Source organism: Trachemys scripta, chromosome 1 (genome assembly GCF_013100865.1).
Source record: "Trachemys scripta elegans isolate TJP31775 chromosome 1, CAS_Tse_1.0, whole genome shotgun sequence".
NCBI classification, from domain to species: domain Eukaryota; kingdom Metazoa; phylum Chordata; order Testudines; family Emydidae; genus Trachemys; species Trachemys scripta.
In genome coordinates this window covers 35,899,631-35,923,759 of record NC_048298.1, presented here as the reverse complement: position 1 = coordinate 35,923,759, position 24,129 = coordinate 35,899,631, and positions in this window count along the sequence as shown.

The window sequence follows — 24,129 nt, the reverse complement described above, 5'->3', positions numbered from 1 at the left end:
CCGTTCTTTATCTTGTTGTGTAATCCTCAGGAGAGTGATATCACTCCTGGTAACCTGGTTGAAATACGGGAACTTAATTAAGGGGACAGAGGTGGCCGTTCCTACTGGGCTGTTTGCCTGTGGCGGAAAATAAATCCTTCCCTGCAGTTAGTTTTTCGCGTTTGGCTAGCAGGGATCTTCCCTGTTACCAGCCACGCGGTGGGGGGAGGGTACTGTGATCATCCCAGAGAATTCATGGCGAGGGGGGGGGTCGGCGGCGGGGGGGTGGGTAGTTTGGTGCCTGCAGGGATCTTCCCTGTTACCAGCCACGCGGTGGGGGGGTGGGTAGTTTGGTGCCTGCAGGGATCTTCCTGCAGGGTTAGTTTGTTTTCTGGTGCTGCTGAATGTTAACAGAAAAACCGCAGCACTCTACTTGCCTGAAGGGGCCCAGACAAGCACCACCACACTGCCCCCCCCCCCCAACTGGCTGAGATTGGCCAGGCTTCTGCAGCACTCTACAAGCTATGCTTGGTATGTTGGAAAGCACGGACGGCGCTGAAGCTTACCATGGTCGCATGCAAGCCGAATTCTGTTGCCCAGACCTGTGATTGATCTCTAGCAGCAAAGCCACAGGCACTCAGCATTAAGAGGCAAAATGCGACCTTGCACAGAAATCACATGTGCTATGTAATGTGAACAGTGTTGGTCACCGTGAAAGAGTATAAGCATTGTTCTGCAAAATGTAGCTTTTAAAACAATTCTCTCTTTTTTCCCCTCCCTACAGCAGCTGCAAATTCCTCAAGCCTCCCTCCTCCATCCCGAAGGTTATCACAGATAAGGCGTCGTAAGAAGAAGACGCGGGAGGACATGTTTTCTGAAATTATGCAATCCAGCAGGAGTGACAGAGCTCATCTGAATGAGTGGAAGGAAACAGTTTCAAAGTATAGGAAAGAAGTCAGTGAACGTGAGGAGAGGAGGGACCAACGTGAGGAGAGGAGGGACCAACGTGTGGAGAGGAGAGACGATCGAGATGAGAGATGGCGGCAGGAAGACCAGAGGATGAAGGATGCAACGCTGGGGCTGCTCCGGCGTCTGGTGGAGGTTCAGGAACGGCTGCTGGAAAACAGACTGCCGCTTCAGCCCCTGTTCCACCCTCCCCCCTCCCCATGTTCCGTATCCTCCTCACCCAGACGTGTAAGAACGCGGGGGGGGGAGGCTCCGTACACCTTCCCATTCCACCCCAGTAGACAGCCCAAGCAAAAGGCTGTCATTTTTTTAACCTTTTCTTTGTGGCTTTTTCCTTCCCAGCAATCCTCCTCCCAAATACCACCCGGGTTCCCTCCCTCTTTTTCTAATCTATTAATAAAGAATAAATGATTTTTAAATGATAGTGACTTTATTTGGTTTGAAAGAAAGCTGGGGGAAGGGGCAGGGTGGGTTCCTTACAGAAAATCAGTCAGTAAAGGGGGAGGGTATTCATGAAGGAGAAACAAACAGATATTTCACACGGTAGCCTGGCCAGCCATGAAACTGGTTTTCAAAGCTTCTCTGATGCACAGCGCTTCATGGTGTGATCTTCTAATCGCCCTGGTGTCTGGCTGCGCGTAATCAGCAGCCAGGCGATTTGCCTCAGCCTCCCACCCCGCCATAAAGGTCTCCCCCTTACTTTCACAGAGATTGTGGAGCACACAGCAAGCAGAAATAACAATGGGGAGATTTCTTTGGCTGAGGTCAGAGCGAGTCAATAATGAACGCCAGCGGCCTTTTAAACGGCCAAATGCACATTCTACCACCATTCTGCACTTGCTTAGCCTGTAGTTAAACAGCTCCTGACTCCTGTCCAGGCTGCCTGTGTATGGCTTCATAAGCCATGGCATTAAGGGGTAGGCTGGGTCCCCAAGAATAACTATGGGCATTTCAACATCCCCAACGGTTATTTTCTGGTCCGGAAAGTAAGTCCCTTGCTGCAGCCCTTTAAACAGAGTAGTGTTCCTGAAGACGCGAGCGTCATGAACCCTTCCCGCCCAGCCCGCGTTGATGTTGGTGAAACGTCCCTTGTGATCCACAAGTGCTTGCAGCACCATTGAAAAGTACCCCTTGCGGTTTATGTACTCGGTGGCTTGGTGCTCCGGTGCCAAGATAGGGATATGGGTTCCGTCTATTGCCCCACCACAGTTAGGGAATCCCATTGCAGCAAAACCATCCACTATAGCCTGCACATTTCCCAGAGTCACTAACTTTCGTAGCAGCACCTGAGTGATTGCTTTGGCTACTTGCATCACAGCAGCCCCCACAGTAGATTTGCCCACTCCAAATTGATTCCTGACTGACCGGTAGCTGTCTGGCGTTGCAAGCTTCCACAGGGCTATCGCCACGCGCTTCTCAACTGTGAGGGCTGCTCTCATCTTGGTATTCTGGCGTTTCAGGGCAGGGGACAGCAAGTCACAAAGTTCCATGAAAGTGCCCTTACGCATGCGAAAGTTCCGCAGCCACTGGGAATCGTCCCAGACCTGCAACACTATGCGGTCCCACCAGTCTGTGCTTGTTTCCCGGGCCCAGAATCGGCGTTCCATGGATAGAATCTGCCCCATTAACAACATGATCTCCAAAGCACCGGGGCCTGTGGTTTCACTGAATTCTGTATCCGTGTCTGTGTCCATGTCCTCATCATGCTGCCGCCGCCGCTGCCTCCTCTCCTCGTTTTTCTGGTCCTGGCTGAGCATAAACTCCACGAGAACGCGCGAGGTGTTTGCAATATTCATGAGTGCTGTCTTGACCTCAGCGGGCTCCATGCTTGCCGTGGTATGGAGTCTGCAGTGTTCACCCACCCAAGAAAAAAGGCGCGAAAATGGTTGTCTGCCGTCCGTTGCTTTCATGCAGGGAGGGAGGGAGGGAGGAAGTGAGACTGTACCCAGAACCACCTGCGACGATGTTTTTTGTCCCATCAGGCACTGGGATCTTAACCCACAATCCCAATGGGCGCGGGAGACTGCGGGAACTATGGGATAGCTATGGATTTGCTACCCACAGTGCAACGGTGCAGAAATCGACGCTAGCCCCGGTACTTGGACGCACACCACCGAATTACTGTGCTAGTGTGGCCGCACTCATTTCGACTTTATACAACCTGTATCTCAAATCCGAATTATCTAAATTCGGATTAATCCCGTAGTGTAGACATACCCTAAGATATTACTTTCTCTCTCTCTCTCTCTCTCTCTCTCACACACACACACACACACAACCGTATTTCTCTTTTCTTCCCTTGGATGTCACTTGTCTTGTTAGGCCTCAATCATGCAGTTGATAAATGTGGGCAAGTTGCTGTGTCCCTCAAAACCCCAATGACTTCCGTGGGGGGGTGGGGGTGGGCAATGTGTGTGAAGCTGTCTGCCCATGTACTATCAATTGCAGGGTTGAGGCCTGATATTGTGAACTCTGTGGGACAGGAATGGATGTAATTGTTTGTACATAACAAAACAACTATGAATGTAACTTAAACCTTGATTTGGGTCCATGTGTTCAGATGTGTTTGAACAAGTGCCTATAACAATGGGGCCAGGACCTGACTGGAGTAAGAGCACTAATATAATTTATTTCTCTTTTTTTCTGGGTAGTTTGTGCTGCTATAGGTATAGCATTTAACACACAACTAGTTGCTAATAATTTAAAATTACTTAGAGGCTTGATGCAGGAATTGCTGGGTGTAATTCTATGCAGGAGTTCAGACTTGATGACAATGGTCCCTTCTGGGGTTTAAATCTATGGATGAGATCCTCATCTCTGCTCTGGCTCCTTTATGCCAGGTAAAAGGCCAAAAGCTATGGAAAGTAGCCCTAAAAGCCTTGGAAACAACATGGGAAGGATGCCCCAGCCAGGAGTCATAAGGCTACCTTCCGAAGACCCCTTTTCAAGCCCTGGCCACAGGAACATAAGAACGGCTAAGTTGATGGAAGAATTATTCTGTCAACCTAGCTGTGTCTACAGTGGGGGGTTTATGTTGACCTAATTATGTCGCACTGGATGTGAAATTTATCACAGCCCTGAAAACAATAAAATGTAAATTAATTGGGGTAACAGCTAATGTATAGTCAATGGAAAAAAGCAGACTGAGAGCAATTTTCACACATACATAACACAACAAAGATGAGCATAACTAAGTAAAGAGGATGAAATTCAGTAAGGACAAATGCAGTGTCCTCCATTGAGGAAGGAACAATTAGTTGCACACCTACAAAATGGGAAATGACTGCCTAGGAAGGAGTACTGCAGAAAGGGATCTGGGGGTCAGAGTGGGTCACAAGCTAAATATGAGTCAACAGTGTAACGCTGTTGCAAAAAACCCCCATCATTCTGGGATTATTAGCAGGAGTATTGTAAGCAAGACTCTGCGCTGAGTAGGCCTCAACTGGACTATTGTGTCCAGTTCTGGGTGCCACATTTCAGGAAAGATGAAGACAAATTGGAGAAAATCCAGAAATGAGCAATAAAAATGATTAAAGGTTTAGAAAACATGACCTATGAGGAAGATTGAAAAAATTGGGTTTGTTTAGAAGGGGAGACTGAGAGGCGATATGATAACCATTTTCAAGTACATAAAAGGTATTGTTACAAGGAGGAGGGAAAAAAATTGTTCTCCTTAATCTCTGAGGATAGGACAAGAAGCAATGGGCTTAAATTGCAGCAAGGGCAGTTTAGGTTCGATATTAGGAAAAACTTCCTGTCAGAGTGGTTAAGCCCTGGAATACATTTTGGAGATTTTTAAGAGCAGGTTGGACAAACACCTGTCAGGGATGGTCTAGATAATACTTCGTCCTGCCAGGAGTGCAGGAGATTGGACTAGATGACCTCTCGAGGTCCCCTACAATTCTATGCTAATATCCTGTTCTCTGAACAGGATAAACATGCTGTACACAAATACTTTGCAGGAAAGAGGAGTACACATTAGCACACAGAGAACTACTCCTTGAAGTTGTGAATGAAGAATTACAGTTCAAAAGTTGCAGTGTTCAAAATTATATATAAGTAATTAATCTAAAAATAAATGATACCTGGTTCTTATACAGCACTGTTTTCAGTAGCTCTAAAGTGCTTACAAGGGATTCAAGTATCATTATCCCTGTTTTACAAAGGGGGAAAATGGAGGCCCAAGAAGGGGAACTGACTTGCCCAAAGTCACCCAGTAGCAGAGTCAGGCATAGAACCCCAAACTCCTAAGGCCTAGTCCAGAGCTTTATCTACAAGACCATTTAGCCTCCTACAACAGAATTTTTTAGCACTTCAGTAAAACCACTGTAAACTGTGGGCTTACGAATTGTTACTGTAGAATATCTTCAATGGTTTTATAAAGGATTTTCCACAGGAAATGATTAGTATTCTAGACTATCAGTATAACAGCCTTAACCCAGAAAAGGCCAGCTGCATCTTATTGCTATACTCCTGGTTCACATACATGACTCTCAACTGGGGTCAAAGCGGCTTCAAAATGTACAAGCTAAGGCAAGGGTGATCTTGGAAACATTTAAGCATGTGCTAATTTCATGTATGTGGGTAGACCCATTGAATTTAATGAGACTATTCAATGGCCTGATAGAAATCCCATTAAAATCAATGGAACAACTCCCATTGATGTCAATGCATTTTAGATCAGGCCTCATTCATCTCTGTGTTTGCAGGGGTCAAGGCCTAAATTTACATACATACCAATTGTGAATCCTTTTTGTGAGCAAATGGGCACTTGTGAATGTAAATGTAGCAATCAGACATCTCACTTCCCAATTAGTATGTGCAAACCCTGCACACACAGGCATGGAATTTTACAAAATCTAAATTTTGAATATGAGTGAATAAAATCCCTCCTTGTATTTTAACTATTTTAATCATTTTCACTGATTTGTTATGTTGATAAATATTTTGAATTGTTGAATACCCAGATTATAAATAATATCACATGGGCTTCCCAGAGTACATTTTGAATTACAAAATTATTTAGAATAAGCAAGTGACCTGACAGGTTACTATACATTAATTCTTGGGTGATCCGAAGAATCTTTTTGGGAGAGGGTTCTTTTAAATGTCCTTATTGCAACATTCAAAATGCATGCAGAACTTGGTATGGGTGTATATTTTAATAACAAATAGAAAATAATCAAAATTATTGTCTCATTGTTTCTTTGTGCTCCCACATTTGTCTGTATCTACCTGTTGTCTTTTGACTTACACTTGGTTGTAAACTCTTTGGGACAGGGACAGCCTGTTTGTACAGTGCCTAGCACAATGAGGGTCTGGATCCATGCCTAGAGCTCCTAGGTGCTACTCCATTGCAAATAAATACATAATAGTCAAAATAAATAAATACATACTAATGCCTCGGTAGACCCTTCTATATTATTAGTTGAAGCGCTCTCTCTCTCTCCTCTCAACATACTAATGAAAGGGGGAAGGAGGAAATAAGCAGATGAAAATAAGGAAGTTTTCTCTCTTCAAGTTTTCATTTTCATGCTTAAAAGGCTCATTATTAAGAACCCCAAAGCAAACAATCAAGTTTATTTTCTTGCACCTGCACTGATCCTAAAGTGGAGCCACCTTTCTTTTCTTTTTGGCCGAGCTCCATCATCCATCATGCTCCTTGCCACATGCAGGCTATTTAAAATTCCATTTTTTACTACAAAGATCTATCACAAATCAAGAGAGTTCCTTATTCCAAATAAAGGGGCTAGACTGAGGCTACCTTGTCATTCCAAAAAGTGCGTTTCACATCAAGACTCCTATCTTGATGTAAAATCCTAGTGGACACAAGGCCCAGGTTATTTTTAACCTCAGTGAGTACCTCTGTGCAGCAGCTGGGAGTGTGCTTCTCAGCATGGGTAGGCAGACATGTGCTAGCTCTGCTTGAGCTAGTATGTGTTTGTCTACCTGCACTGGGAAGCACACTCCCAGCTGTTGTGTAGACATATCCAATGTAGCTAGTTGAGCTCAACCCTAGATGTGCATGTGGGGTGGTAACAGAGTTGACCTCCACTAGCGACAATGAAATAAAAACTGTTTGTGCCTTGTCGCCACTAGGACAGTGAGATCGATAGCTATCTTGATGTAAAAACCCACCATCACCACCTTTTTGCAGAGAAGACAAAGCCTGTGACTTAATCTGTGCTGAGAAAGGGGCAGTGTGTAGCTGTGCTGCCACCTGAAAACACCAGGGAATGAATTGTTTCCTCTGACAGTCATATTTCCTTTCTTGGATCCCTTGCTCTGGACAGGCGGGGAATGTAATCTGCTACTGGTTTACACCGACAGCAGATTATTTTTCCTTCCATACAGACTCAGCTGTATTGGGTGGAGCATTGTGGAGGAGTGAAGGGTCACGGCTCTGACCACTCCCCACCTACTTGCACAGGATGGCAAGTGGCAGCCCTCTGAGCCTTGGGCTGCACAGCCCATGCAGGGGAGTGAAGGAATGCCTTGCACATCTCTATATGTTTTGTAGGCATGTAAAGCTAGTGATGATCTTGCCCATAGTGGTGGCCTTAAAAAAAGGAAGGCCGTAGGCTATCGTGATACAGACATAAACTAGTGTTGTGCTATTATACTAGTGCTATTCTGACATTAGATGAGAGAAAGATGATCATCTTTCCTTCTTTCTTTGCTTCTTCCCTTACTTCTTTCTCATCTACTCTGTCTCCTCTTGCTTCATTACTACCTCCCTTTTCCTTCATTAATTTTCCTACTACAACCTTATTAGTTGCATTCCCACAAGATTCTTAAAATCTGATTTTTATTACAGTCTAAAGCTTTGATCTGGAGCACTGGGTGATGTGCATCTGCAGAGAAATATACTTCAAATGACACCTGTCTTGTTCAGACTGAATCAGAACTGTAGAGCCCACACTGTACAGGCAGGCTATAAAATATTATCACAGCATATAGAATTTATTTGTTATGTACAATAACACTGGATAATGATGCTGGACATATTTGGGGGGAATACTGATCTCCAACAAAAAAAAATGCTCTAAACTGTACAAACGTTAATTTGCTATGGATTAATTTTCAATGAAGATGAATGTAAAAATTACTCTGTATTGTAAGTCCTTCATGCTGTTGGCTCATATACTGACAGGAAAGATGGTCAATCTATTTGACTGAGAGTTGGAAAATATGGTTTTGACCCTGATTGCCACAGAGTTCCCATGTGACTTTGGACGCGATGCCGCAGTCAGATGGGACGTCTATTTCCTTCACACAGGTTGTAAAGATTAACACCCTGAGATCCTGCATTGTGCCAGGTGCACTAATGTGCCAGGCAGAGCCCCACTGACTTCTGTTTCCCCATGATATGGCTCACTTTACCACCTGCTTCCAGTGTGAGAGTTGTTTTGCCCATTATTAAAAAGAGTCAACTCAAAAGGGTCAAATAGCTGAAAGTAGACCACTCTTTATCAAAATTGCTGGTGTTAACTGAATCATGATGGAACTTATTAAATGGACAGACCTTTTAAACAGTCATTTTATCCACCTTATTGATTCCCCACCCTCACTTGGAATAAATTATAAAAGCCCATAGTTTGCTTCCAATGTTGTAAAATTTTGCTAGTGCAATACTTGCTTTCATCTAAATATTTTAAGGAGCTGCAAAAATACATGTCAAGATTTTTTTTCTAAATGAGGAAAAGCTTGCAGCACTTAGCCTTGAAATAATTTTCTCCATCCCTTGCATAAACTGCTCATAAATAAATTGCATTGAGTTAGGCCACTTGTTTTAATTAACAGATCAGTAAAGGCGAACATTTCCATGCAGCCCCGTGGAGAGAGCTAATTCCCCCCCCCCCCCCCCCCCCCCTTTCTGTATATAGGAATATGTGCCACATCATCACTAGCTGGAAGTCAAACAGGTATTTGAGGCTGTGGCTGCTTGATTCATTGTTCCAGTGTGCCCTCATTGGCTGTATGTACTTTGTTGGATGCTTTCTCAGACCCTGTATTTGCATTTCTCAGCAGTTTCTAAGGCACTTCATAGGAGACAGTAAATATTAATTAATGGTCTTGGAATCTGTCCAACAAATTGCCAGCGAGGTATCTCCATATAGCTCGGAGCATTCCCATAACATTTAGAGAATAAACAATGTAACATTTTGAATTCACGATCATGCTTTCTAGGAAAGAAAGGAAAGATTTATTTTTCAAAACCCAAAGCCATTTTTCAGCACATTAAACAGGAGCTAGCGGGATGTTTCTTCCTATTCCTTTCAAATGTTAATCCTTTTATATATAAAATGTATACACAATTTTTATTTGCATTTTTATGGCTGCTTGTGTTTCACATATTTACCTGAAAAACTACAACTTACAGACAACTTTTAATTAAACCATATTACCAGAAGACAATGATGTCACCCATAAAGAAATACCACATTATGGTTGCCTCTTAAAACCTAACTCAATAAAGGCCAGAGGCCTCAGGTGAAAATATAGTGCAATATGAAAACCTGACACATCACAATGCCACATGGCTTGCCCTAAGAGATGAAGGCAGAGGGCACACTAGGGCTATCTGTTTCTCTGATACTCCAGAGTTCTTCTTCTGTTCTCACAGACAGTCCATCCTGCAGGTTCTATATGTTGGAGTAGCAGCAATCTGCTGATTCGCCCATAGGCCTTTGGAAGGCCAAACAGATAAATTTGGAGGTCTCATCTAGCATAGACTCAAATCTTGGAGCTCAAAATGTATTGTCTTAAAAATTATCATTGTAGAGGCCACCAGATACACATTTTGAATGGTGATGCATCTTTAAAACAGATTTAGCGATGCATTTTAAAAACTGACAGACCATAACTTTTTTTCAGAAGAAATAATCAGCATCGCTATTAGTGCTTGATACGTGCCCACAGACTGTTTTAAAGATACTGATGCCCTGTGCTGCAGCCACCATCCTTCTTGCTTAAGAGGACTGGACAGGTTTCACTTCAGAGTCTCTGATTTGAATAGTTAACAGTTAAACTTATAGCATATTATGCCAAGGAGCCTGCATCCTACTGAAACTCAGTTTCTTCCTTAAGTGGTGTCAAAACTTGTGCAAGCTTTGCAGAGTCAATGCCCATTTCCCCAAACATCTTTTCTAGCTTAGAATGATTTTGCATTGCCTCATCTCAACAATTTGCCATATTTATAGAGTATTGATATCATTAGATGATGGAATGTGATTAAAATACTGTACTTCAGTAGCTCTGATGTCTGTGTCTATAATTATCTTTGGTAAAAACGCACTTCTTTGGATGCATCTGAAGAAGTGGGGTTTTACCCATGAAAGCTTAGCCCAAATAAATCTGTTAGTCTTTAACGTGCCACCGGACTCCTCGTTGTTTTTATGGATACAGACTAACACGGCTACTCCTCTGATATATTTATCTTGACCCTCTCTTTTCTGGATTTCTTGCATGACATGTAGATTAGCATCATGATCTTCCATGATAGCTGCAGACACCAAACAGGTGAGATCCTGATCCCACTGAAGTCAATGGGAGTATTGTCATTTTATTTCACACATTAATACAGACTTCTTTAAATTTGCAAAGCAGAGTACTCCACCGCTTAACTGCGACTGAACAGGACTTCATAGCTGTATCCCATATGTGTGGCCCAATGGTTTAGTAGAATTGTTTTCTATTCTGAAGAGCTGATAAAAAATGGCAATGATTTTTCATGGACTTTTTAAAAAATAATTTAAAAAAAAAACCAAAACAACAATGAAAATCCAGGATTTTTTTTCAGTTTTCCATTGAATGAACAAAACCAGAAACCAAGAGTTTTCACTTTTGAAAGATCACTTCTTCATAGAAAAATAATGAAAATGAAACCTTAGGGCCAGCTCTATCACTATGTAACTGTGTATATTTCAACAACCATGAGAATCAGCTAAGAAAACTACTGGAAAAACAAAAGCTATAACTTCATGTTCCTGGGGCGGATGATTTGGAAAGGAAGGTGTTAATCTTAAGGATAGAAAAAAAACCCACATGGGGCTGAAGGGTGGAATGTGATCAAGTTGAAAAGAGTTGAAGAAAGGAGAAAAGCACCGGAAATCACTAAGGGTATGTCTTCACTGTACAGTGGAGGTGTGATTGTAGCGTGAGTACACATATGATCAGTCCAAGGCTCCTGGGCAGGCTTGTACAGGTTGCTAGTCTATGCTGAAACCTGTGCCACCACAACTTCATTACTATTGTCACCCATGCAAGCTAGATTAAAGTTAGCCTGGGTATGCCTACCTGTGCTGCAATCACACCTGCACTTTACCGTGAACACACACCCTACGGAGCATGAAAACAAACCTTGCTTTAAACTGTATGTTTCCTTTAGAATATGTTTAAGGTTTACATGCTGGTAGCATATCATACTGTTATCATATGGGACTGCAGACGTTTCTGATTAAATGGTGAAGACCAGAGGCAATAAATGTATGCTTAGCAGAGAACTTCAAGTTTTGGTATAAAAATAAAGATATCTTGGGGGAAATCTCAGACTATGTAAGATCAAAGTCTCAAAGTTTTAAAATATTCCTTAGATTTTTCTCCTCAGCATTGTCAGACTTTGTCAAACAAGTCAGAAAAGTGGTCAGACACCATGCAGTAAAATACCAACCCTGGGCTGAAAAAACAGCAACTACTAAGTCCCAGTCCTCTGATTTTCCTGAGCATGGTTCACTGGCTGTTTTCAGAATGAGCTTGCTGTTTATATGTTACCTACTTATAAAATAAAGACATAAATCCACAACTTCTAATTCTAAATTGCAATTAACTCAGACTCCTCAAATGCCGTAAGCAAAGTGATCTTCCACAATCAGATTTAAAAAGCAAAAATTGTAAGACTGTCTTAAGAGAGACAGTGTGGCCTGGTGATTAGATCTAATGATTTGGAATCTGGAGTCCTATTCTAAGGGTACGTCCAGACTACTTGCTGTATCGGCGGGTAGCGATCGATATATCAATCCTCGAACGCGCTCCCCGTCGACTCCGGAACTCCACCAGGGCGAGCGGCGGTAGCGGAGTTGACGGGGGAGCTGCGGCCGTTGATCCCGCGCCGTGAGGACCCAAGGTAAATCGATCTAAGATACTTCGACTTCAGCTACGCTATTCACATAGCTGAAGTTGCGTATCTTAGATTGATCCCTCCCCCCCCCAGTGTAGACCAGTCCTAAGATCTGCCATAGACTCTCTGTGTGACCTAGGGTATGTTACTAAGGTCAACATTTGTAGAAGTGGATGGTTTTTTCCGGAACCGTAGGTTCTGGGTGCCTATCTGCAACACCTGGGGCCTGATTTCAGAATGCTGAGCATCTGCCTTTTCTATAGATTTCACACCGTGGAGATGGATAATTTTATTAATATTCTGTAAACCAGTCTATTCTCCTTCCTACTATATTTGGACACATATATATACAGGACACATTTATTTTCTTTCTTTCACCTGACAGGTTTAATTCCTATTAGGGCCAAAAATAACAACAATGAAGTCAATGGGAGTTGTAGGTGTTCTGTACCTCTGAAAATCTGGCCCTCTGGGGGGAATCAAAATTGGGGGACACTGGAAAATGTTGAATTTGCCTTTTCATGCCTCAGTTTAAACCACCATAAAATAAGCATTGTGTCAAACCCTCAGATGCTGCAAATCAGCATAGCTTTATTTACCTCAGTATATTCTGAGAATCTGTCCATTACATTTACTTTCCTCATATCACTATTGTGAGGCTGAATTCAGTACAGTAATTGAATCTGTAAAGTACTTTGAAATATTCAGGTGGAAGGTATCTTATTAATAAGGTTATGATAAATCTAGAGTAGCTTTTCATGAGGATTTATCATAGATGAATAAAGAATAAATGAAACAATCGTATTTTGCAATTCAAAATGTTGATCATCTCCCCACATCCCAAAGAAAGGAAGAAATCTGTGTGCATTTATATCTATTAAATAAATATATACATATACATAAATCTATTAAGTAGCATCTCCTTTCCTCATTAACACTTATGTGTTTTGGCAGCCACTACAAAACAAACAGGTGGTCTGTGCTGAACTGATAGCCTTGTCAAAGTCTAAAAAGCTGAGGGAAAAAAAGTCATGGCTTGCATTCAGCCAAACTCAGCATATTTGTTATTGGCACTTATTGCAATGAAACCTGTCAGGGAGGGAGAAAAAGATGTATCACTGTGTCTGGCCAAACAAGGAGGGGAGAGAATAGAACTTTGTGTAATTCACTTGTATTTAAAGGTTTTGTTTTTCCCCCCCTCTCAGGAGAAAGCCCACCTAGTTGTCTTCCTCTACTGGTTTTGCAGGAATTCCCACTTTATGGATTTTAATATAAAGTAGCGAGATATGGCTCAGTAATATGCCAAATTCTGGACTGAAAAGTTGTTCGCTAATCATAATATATAACTGGCTGGAACAGATCAGTGGTCCAGCTAGTTCTGTATCCTGTTTCTTGTAGTGCTCAAGGCCAGATGCTTCAAGAAGGATATAAATCTCCCATAGATGCATCTAACTGTACTGTACCATAACCACATGGAAGAAATTCCTTTCTGACCCTAGTTGCAGCTCTGATTATACCCTGAAGCATGCAGTTAATAGTCTTTATGCTTTATAGCACTGCAACTGCAGATTCTATTCTTATTCTTTTCACCATGATACATTTAAATGCTTTTTGGTGAAGAATTTAAGTCATTCTGGGGAAGTAAGTATGCTATTTGACTCCATAATATCTTGCAACAGTGAGCTTCACATGTTAATTGAATGTTGAGTAAAATATTGCTTCCCTTTATGCATTTAAAGGGTGTTACCTTTTCATTTCCACAATCACGCATAAGTTAGTCAGTTATAGGAGCCTGATTCTCTGTAAGATGTTATATATTATTCCTCTTTGGGCCAAACTGTGGCCCAGATAGTGGAGCAAATCTCTTATACTGCTGTGCTAGCTACTCAGACCATAGGCAGCAGTGCCTGAGGGACCCAGGCTCCTCAGATCCACTCTGCCCCCTGCTCATGCAGATGGGTGAGGGGGACAGAATGGAGTGGGTATTGGATGGCACATTTGCGCCGACCGCTCAACATGGTAAGCAGTGTAGTTACAGCAACACACTGGGGAACACCAAGTATAGATTGGGTGACATTCGCTCCCTTCCTGGCACAACAATGTGCTTCACTTTACACGAGGCAGATTGTATAGTCAGGGTGTAGCCCTTTATTTGCTGTTCCTAGAAAGGACCATCAAGGCAACATGCTCTTTTCAGTGATATACATAGAATGCATGGTCCATTAAAGAGGCTTCTATCTATATCCCTTTTGGGCTCAACCTAGCACTGGCTGTTCTGAGATTGGTACATTCTTTGTCCCTCTCTGAAGACCAATATTTGTTCTCTCTGATATTTGTTCACACTTTGGGAAAGAGAGAGTTTCAAGATCACTCTTGAAGCTGGACTTTCCTCATCGTATTGAACAAAGATATACTAGGAAATTAAGGGCTGGACTCCAAAGTGCAATTTTCAAACATATGCCTATGTTCAACATTGCTGGTCATACCCACCATCAGCATCCAAACCTCCATGAGTTCAAACTATCTGCAGATTTCTTCTATGAGCGTTTGCAACTCATATACATATTTAAGTGGAAAAACTTTCCCCCTTCCCTGCTGCTTCTGTGTCTCTCATATTAGAGTAGCTAAGAGTTAGGAGGGGTGCTGATTAGATGGCAGAAGGGGAAAAGAAGTGGGAATCTCAGCCACCAGTCCTGCCCAGTCTGGCACGCACTATCGAGCCGCTGCTAGCACCTCAATAATATAAAAAAACTCTTACATTTACAAATAACATTTCCTACATAATTTCTAACTGAAACAAAATATTAAACTATTGAGCACGTCTAACACTGTACATTTGATTAAGCTTTCATTGGGTCAGACTTTGCAAGTGATTTTCAAACAGATGTTTTCTCATACCTAGAATAATAAATTCAATTTAAATAAATACAGTTCATTCAATTATTTTACCCTGAAATTAATACAAACCATTTTAATATAGTACTGGCCCATTACTATACTTTAAGTTTGAAAAATCACAAATTTATTTTTCCTCAAAAGATTATAAACATACGGTAATTGCATCACTAAACATTTCACTCTGAACCCTGGATTTTTGGTGGTTGTTTGTTTGTTTTTTTACACCAGACAAAGAACTAATTACAGTGACATACAAAACCTGCATTATAGACACCAGATAGGTTTTTCCTATAGTAGTGGCACTATCAGAATAAAAAACGTTAGACTGTGGGAGCTCGCATGCAGATTGGAAAGCTCAGACTGAGCCTGCCTACATTGGTGCTGCAAAATGCTTGAAATTGCATAAAATTTGCACATATAAAATTTACATTTGGGGGAATTTTAAAGACATATCTTTGGTGATACTGTCTTATGGTATAGAAAAGCCCCCATCTGCCAACCAATAGCTTTTGACCAGACGCACCAATATTCTGCTTCCACCTCCTGCTCCTTGCTGGTTTCTCTGGCTGGTGGCTGAGACTCACACCACTTTTCCCCTTCTGCCATCTAATCAGCATCCCTCTCAGCTCCTCTAATGAGAGAGGCACAGAAGAAGCTGTGGGAAGGGTAGAAGCCTTGCATCCAGCTGGGTGTGATAAAGAGGCCAAGTTGTGGGGATCTCGGCTGGGAATCCCATTCACCTGCACCATGGACCAGACTGTAATTTGCACAGTAATTTTGGCCTTTAGGAGCAAAAGCACTAATACTGCTATCATTAAAGTCACTGTGAGTTTTGCCACTGGCTGTCGTGGCAGCAGAACAGGGCTCAGCGTTAGAAAAGGACTAAACAATTTAGTAAAGGCTTTTTTTCAGCAGTTCTGCTCTGCTTCCACAGATATTCTGAAAGACAGAACCCCCACTGTCCTCCTGAGCTATACTGGAGACAGAAATGTCAGTGTTCACACATACAGTAGCTGGTTTATGAAATGTTCCTTGCAGAACAGTAAACGTAAAAACTTGTTTTAACATAAGGAATATAAACAATGCACCAGTCTTGAATGCAGGATTAGGAGATGAAATGTGAAGAATGATTAAAAATATAATATGTCCAGGCAAAAATCATATACATGTCATTCAAAGGCAAGATTAATGAGTTCATTCAAGGAACAGTAAGTTCTGTTTTTTATTAATGGAGGGTTAAAATGTACTCCTTATATTCATAGAGCCATAGGCGTGCTCTCTGTTAAACAGATACCAATTGTTCAGGGGCACTCAGGGGAAAAGGAATTTGTGTCATATTAGAAGAAACTGGTAAATCTGCTGCAGAATTAAAGATGGGCAAAATTTACAACAAAACCACTGGACTATTATTACAAATGTAACTAATCGTATAAAACAAATTGTTTTTCTATAGCCATTTACAGAAAGGAAAGAACAATGCAAACCTCATGGACAATCATTTTTTTTCTTAAGTAGTTATTTAGTAGACTCATGTCTTATCCATTAAACACTGGTGCCCCACACAAACTGGTTTCTCTTTCTAGACCACACTCAGCTCTGGTATATAATTCAATTGACTTCAATGGCACTACATCAAGGAAAAGAATGAAGAATATTATTAATCATGTAGGGCCCGATTCTGCTATCTTTACTCATATTAAGTCGTACCTTTCTTTGCAACTATTCCCATTGAAATCCCAGTTGAAATCAATGAGAACTCTTACAGAATAAGCTGCTATTTATGAATAAAGATAGCAGAATTTGGCCTTTAATTTTTAAGTGAAACTCTAAGTCAAAACAATGGGATTTGCCTGCACCTAATTACAAGCAAAATTTTATCTTAAATGTACTAGGAGTACTCAAGTCCAGGAGAACTCTGGGATTCCTCACCGATGCTGAGCTATCACATTGCAATGGCTGAGAGTAATGCTTTCTGCCATCTCAGGTTGCCTAGAAGATTTCATCCCATCCTGGTGGATAAAGACCTGGATCCAGTTATTCATGCCTTTGTCACCCCTCAGCTGGACTACTGCAATGTGATACACCTGGGCACAAAGCCTTCAGCCCTTAGGAAACTGAGACTACTACAAAGGCTGCAGTATATCTCATCAGCAACACAGGTTATTGTGAGCACATCACACCTGCCTTCCACTCAGTATGCTGGTTTCCCATAAAATTTCTAATCAAGTTCAAGGTCTTAGGCCTTATCTTCACAGTACTCAATGGTCTGGGCCCAAGATGCCTAGAAGACTGTCTAAAGCTCTGGGATGAAGACCATGGTTGACAACTTTGCTCCTCTGGCACAGGGGAATAATCAACAAAAAAATAAAGCTCATCTGTGCGGAACTCAGAACTTTATGTGGGGGCCTATATGAGACTGTGAAATGAACTCCCCAAGGAACTAAGGTCCGTCACAAACCCCCAAACTTTCTGCTCCAAGTGCAAGGTGCATTTCTTTGACCTTGCCTTCTCTAGTATAAACACATAGCAAACCCTGTCAAAACAAGACACTCCACTGCATATGCTTCTGCATCTGGGGAGAGAATGAGAGAACAAACAACGACTGATGTGTAGTCACTTTGCTTAATGCACTACTGCAAGACATGGTAGTAAGCGTGGCATAAGAGCCTATATAGAATAAAATAGACACCTGTTGAAGCAACTGCTGCATACCTTTATCCATGGATAATAAATTAAATATTATTATTTGGGTTCTATTTTCATATAATCTGTTTACTTGCTAGGTGACCTTAGACAATTACACTTCATGGCTATGTGCCTCAGTTTCCCCTATTGTTTGATTTATCTTCTTTAGATGAGCTCCCACTCAGGGTTTGTACACCATCTTCAACAATTTGGCCTTGGCCTCTAGTGGAGTATCTAGGCATTATAGTAAAAACAACGAGGTCTGAATTTCTTCTGTGACCTTGGACAAATCACTTAAACTCTCTCTACCTCAATCCCATAATTATAAAATGGGGATGATAGTACTTACCTCCCTCACGGGGGTGTTATGAGGATAAATCCATAAATATAGGGGAGGCCCTCATACAATATGGTACTAGAGGCCATATAAGTATTTATAACTTGTTTTTACTATTTGATGTTCTCTCCCCTCCTGTAGAATGTGGGAGCGGAGCAGGTATTTGACTGAGATGAGTTTGTGGGCATCCCATGAAAAGTGAAAAGATGGTGGAATGGGAGCGCTCGGGAAGTGGGATTTTGGCAGCATGTAGAAAGACAAGAAACAGAGTGAGAGAAGATCCCTTCTTCACCTTTCTCTCTATGTTCCCCTCTATGAAATGGGGATGAAGATACATAGCCTCTTACATTCCAGGGGTATTCTGAAGAATAGTTAATATACACAGGCTATGAGTATATAAAAATGGTATAAAATATTAAGAAGAAAGGAATAAAGGGGGCTGCAAAGGTAATGCACCTAACAGTTTTAAAAAAAATAAGGGCTTGTCTACATTTGAAAGTTATTCTGGATTAAGGCCAGATGTGAATTTAAAGAGGAATAGCTATTCTGGAATAACTGCCTGGGTAGACAAACCCTTAATCTTGATTTGTCAAGGAAGTAAGCAGATATGATTCTGAATTCACATAAGGAGCCAATATGATGGCTACCAAGATGCCCATTGCATACTCCTGCTTTTTACGACTATGTTTACACTACGCACCTTTTAGCAACATAGCTGTGCCGCTACAGCCATGCTGCTAAAAGGTGCGCAGTGTAGCTGCTCTTTGTCAGCAGGAGAGCGCTTTCCTGCCAACAAAATAAGTCCACCCCCAAACAAGAGGTGGTAGCTTTGTCGACAGGAGAGCTCTCCCACCCACAAAGCGCTGGCCACACCGGCGCTTTTCATCGGTAAAACTTTTGTTGTTCGTGGGGGAGGAGTTCCACACCCCTGAACGACAAAAGTTTTACCTACAAAAGTGCACTGTAGACAAAGCCTAACTAAAACACACTTAAAACAATTCAGGTTAGATAACCTGTACTGAATGACCTGACAAATGCTACTTATTCTAGGAGAGTCAGAAAGAGGAAATTCACTCAGTCTGCTATCTTGTACACTGAGGTCCTTGATTTAAGATGTAAAATATGGTAAAACACAATCACCTACTTTCCAATGACAAATTTAGAAAGGCATTTTTAGTTGTCACTGCTCTAAGGTCAATCTTTAAGACCTGCTAGTGAAGGAAAAACATGACAATTTTAGAAAGTATTAATTCCAAAAGGAACAGTCAGAAAGTAAAAAAATGAAACTATGTATGGAAAGACTTTGAGCTATTCTAAATTACGCTTAAACCTGAGCCTAGCCATGTTTTGGAAGTGTTGTAAAACTAATCTCTTTGTCCAGGCTTTTCACCAATTTGCAGTTTCTCATTCAACCCATTCCACCCTACATTTTCTAAATCTCTTCTCTATATTTTAAACTCATGGCACAGTGTAGGTGAATCATGGTTACATTTATTCTTTATACTTGGAAAATGTTACTGTTCTTTGTCAGCATGACCTTGCACCTTTGAAAATCAGGGGGTACTTTGCCATTGACTTGAGCAACAGCAGCATTAAGCCCTATTTAAACATTCTAGCCTGATCTCAGAGGCTACAGAGAGGGGCACTGAAAATGTTTGCAAAGGAACATTAAAGGGTTAATGGAAGACTGTTTACTGAGATAAATCTAGAGTAAAATGACTGACAGGCCTGTTTGTACAACTCTTTTTTCCCTTCTGTCCCAACAATCCAAAGGTTCAAAACCCATGAGTCAGGCCCCCCAAAATAATGAGATTTAAAATATATATTTGCTAGTTTTATTTGTATTTGGGTCACGGTTCCAAGCTTTTCTTCACAATCATGATGGCTAGAAACTTTTTAAAAAAATAAAATTTGAGATTCTCATGTAATTACATGGTTCCAGGACCTGAGGCCTTAAGAAAAACACCAAATTTTATGAGACCTATGATAAAATTACAAGAGTTGGCAGCCCTGCATTCTATACATGTGAAAGACAAATTAAATCATAGGCAAAGATTAAAAGAGTGCCTAAAGTTAGGCTGCTAAATCAGGGCTAGAAAAGTATACACATTACAGGTGTCCAGGACCCCAAATCCCGAAGTCTCTTGTTGACATTAGAATTTCAGAATTTATTTTTTTAAAAATCTATTGTTTCTAGCACTCATACATGCAAAGAAAAATTTGGAAATGTGAACTGATATGAACATGATTTTTTCTTGAGTATGCAGAGAGCCTGAACCAATAACTCCAAGAAATATAAACTGTCCTGTTCATTTTCACTCTAAAACTTGCAGCTACCCCCAAAATGGGAGGGCCATGTGGGTTGTGCCTAACACCCTGGATTGCCTTAATTCAGTTTTGTCTTAAATCTGTATTTAGGGAAACCAAATAAATGGTCTGATTTTCAAAAATGCTGAGCACTCAGGAGGTCCCCCTTTGACTTTGAATGGTGGTTGGTGCGTCTGAAAATTTGGCTACTTTTTAGGTGCATATATATGGTTTTGGAAGCTTTAGTTTAGGCATTCAGGTTTGAAAATCTTGGCCATAATGCATTGCTGACGTAAGCTATTTGTTGTTTTGTCACAGTGCAGTATGCTTTGTAGAAGATGACAAGTGATCCTGTTCAAGAGTCAAAAAGTCAAAAGACCAGCATGAGTTTATGCTTTTTGCTGCTTGCCTACTATGTAATAGCTTAAGAGTGCCTCTGAAATGTGTAAAACAGTCAAGTTTTATTTGAATTCAAGCCCATTGCCACACAGACTCCCCTCAAAAAATGTGACTGCATTTAGCTGTGGAAAGGAGGAATTGTTACCTGCAAAAGTGACCATGGAAATCCATCTTAATCCACAAACTAGCATTGATTCCCTATGTGACTCTCTGGAAGAGCTCTAGCAGATTGTGTTCCACTGGGCAGGGACTAGGATAGCTTTCCATTAAGGCATTTCTCAACATTCATGTGTCAGTTTCTCTACCAACAGGCTTCTGAGCATTAACCACTTTGATACAGATTCTCGTCCTGCGCTGTGGAGTAGCCCTAAAACCAGCATAGCCCACTCACAGGATGATCACCCCAGTGCAAGGCAATCAATCCTCTACTGGCCCAGAGATGACATAGCAGTTCCTAACCTCCACCCCCCTCCTTACAACCAGTGCAGGGGAAAATTGGAGGCCAGATTTCAACCTCAATCTGGAAAACCAGAGTTCACTGGCCCAATGTACATTTACACCAACCATGCTTATTTGCCTTACTACATTGTGGACACAATTGTCAGAAATCAGTAATACAAAGGTTTAAAGGCAAGTCTCAAATCAAATTATCACTGCAACTTCTACCCTAAGCTGACTCCTGCTCTGGGCTGTTTTGGTCTTTTTAAAAAATGCTGTACACTCGAGGCTGTAGGAATCCTGATGTCCCATTTTTTTTAAGGGGGGATACACAACAGTAATGTCAGTCCTACAGAAACCCAAACAAAAAACAAGCAGCAAAGTCTGGAGTGCCTTCAACCAAGCTATAAATTTACATTGTTGCAAAGAGCCAAACCACAGTCACTGCTGATTTAAAGGAACTCTTGTACTTAGTGATCATCTGCAAGAAGCAGAATGCATGGAAAACAAACATTAAGGTTTATAAACAGAAAGTAAATAAGTGGTGCCTAAGGTTGGTCTCCACCACTTCATTTATAGACTACACCATTCAAACTGTCTGCCCTTTTTATAAAACATGCACTGAAGCCCTTTGAAACTAACTTTTATATTACAGAGTATGAAAATATCCCAACTGAACTGTAATTCAGGTCCACTGTTTTCATTTTTTGTGTTTTATTGCTGACATGCATTATTACAGAGCTTAGCTGTACTGATTTCTGCAAACTTTGGTTTGCCCCTTAACACTGGGTATCTGGAGGCCTACGACAGATGGAGCAGTTTGTTGCATGCATGCTGTTATTGAAGAGTGAAATTGAGAGCCCATGCAAGACCTGTGAAGTGCTGGAATCCCATTTAAGCCCTCAAAACAGAGCTTAAATTGAGTAATGCATAAGCCTTGTGCCAGGCCTCTGCATAGGAATATATTTCATTCTAACCGTGCTGGATACTTTGTATTTTTTAAATGATTTCCTGAAGTATTGGATATAAAATACTAAATATGATAACCATATCCAACTTCATTGCTCAGAGTGATGATGGTTCTGGTAAAAGCAAGATTATTGGGGGTACCATTTGGTAACATATCTTTGGCAGCTCATCTACCATTAATTCTGTGGTTTGTTCTTATGTATGTGTAGGTGCATAATTCTACAGTGAAAGGTTTACCACTTTCACTCAGCCTGAATATCGATCATAGTATATTGGTTCAATGGTTTTACAGTTGTTTTAGCTAACAATAAGAAAGGATTACTGTACAAAGATTATATCAGCAAATCAGTATGCTGAATCTCTGACTCTGCTCCAATATACTGTAACATGCCTGCACTGACAAATGAGATCAAACGACTCCATTGATTTCTATGGGATTTGGGTTAGGCTCAAATTCCTAACAGAGCTGTTTGAATTATAAATTCATTACAAATTAATTATCTGACACATTTTGCCATGGTTCATAACATTTATTTTGGGTTTCCCCTCCTCCCCCCGTTATTTAACCAACTCAATGGATAGTCAAATAATATTCAGCAAATGATTCATTCAATCAATTTCCTCCTCACCAATTGAAATGTACTTGTGATTATTTTCCCCTCCATTATTTCACCAGTTCAAATGTCAATATAAGATCTTAGACCCTTTCCTCTCTCCTTGTTTTATGTTTACATGCAAAGCAAGGGGTGTATGGACAAGTATAGAGCAAAAATATAGTTGCATGCTAAAAATAAAATGGACATATAGGTACACCCCACCCATTTCAAAGGTACATGCATTTGAAAGGGGAGCCCACCTGCTCTTTCTCGTTCATTGAAGTCCATGGAACTTCAGCGGGAGCAGAATTTGTTATTTATTACATGCAGCTTAATTGTTTTGGTTAAAGACTCAAGAATACAACAGGGCCATTCAAAACTTCTGTGGGCAACCCTGAGCTGGGTCTGCCCCTCCTAGATGAAAATTCATGGGATAGGGAACTATAAGAGATTATCTCTGTGGACTTTCCCGCTGTGGACATTGTTCCATCAGGTGAGGAGGGGATGAGATTTTTTTCCCCGCCCCCAACAGTGTAGCCCCTAAACTCCATAGATTCCCTACTGTCAACAGGGCTTCTGGGGGAGCTCCTGAAAGCTGGAGCTGTACACAAAGAGGCTCTGTGCCCCCACACTAGCTCTGGAACCTCAGTGACTCTCTCTCCACATCTTCTCTTCAGTGCAGGGTTACATCCTGGGATTAAAGGAGGTGGGGCACAGAGAGTTCCTTAGGGAAGGGAATACAACCTAGGGAGGTTAGCCACCATTCACATCTATGGGAGAAGGAACAAGCGTACCAACAGCAGTGAGATCAATATTATCATCCTCAATTAATGTCCATCAACTGGGAAAACAACAGACTGATAACTGCAGCAAAAAGTTTTGCTTGACTGTAGATCAGGGGTCGGCAACCTTTCAGAAGCAGTGTGCCGAGTCTTCATTTATTCACTAATTTAAAGTTTCGCGTGCCAGTAATACATTTTAACATTTTTAGAAGGTCTCTCTCTGTCTATATTATATAACTAAATTATTGCCGTATGTAAAGTAAACAAGGTTTTCAAAATGTTTAAGAAGCTTCATTTAAAATTGAATTAAAATGCTGATCTTACGCCACCAGCCCGCTCAGTCCACTGCCAGCCTGGGGTTCCATTCACCTAGGCTGGCAGCAGGCGCTGAGTGGGACCGGCGGCCAGGACCCCGGCTGGCAAGGGGCCAGCAGCCAGAACCCCAGACCGGCAGAGGGCTGAGTGGGACCAGCGGCCGGGACCCCAGACCAGCAGCGGGCTGAGCGGCTCAGCCCACTGCTGCTCAGCCCGCTGCCAGTCTGAGGTCCCAGCCCTGCCCACATAGAGTAGGTACCTACCTTCTCCCTGGTTTTAGCCCATTTTCTTCCTCTCTGCACTGAGCTGAGGGTGGGAGTGCACTGAGCACAGGGCTGG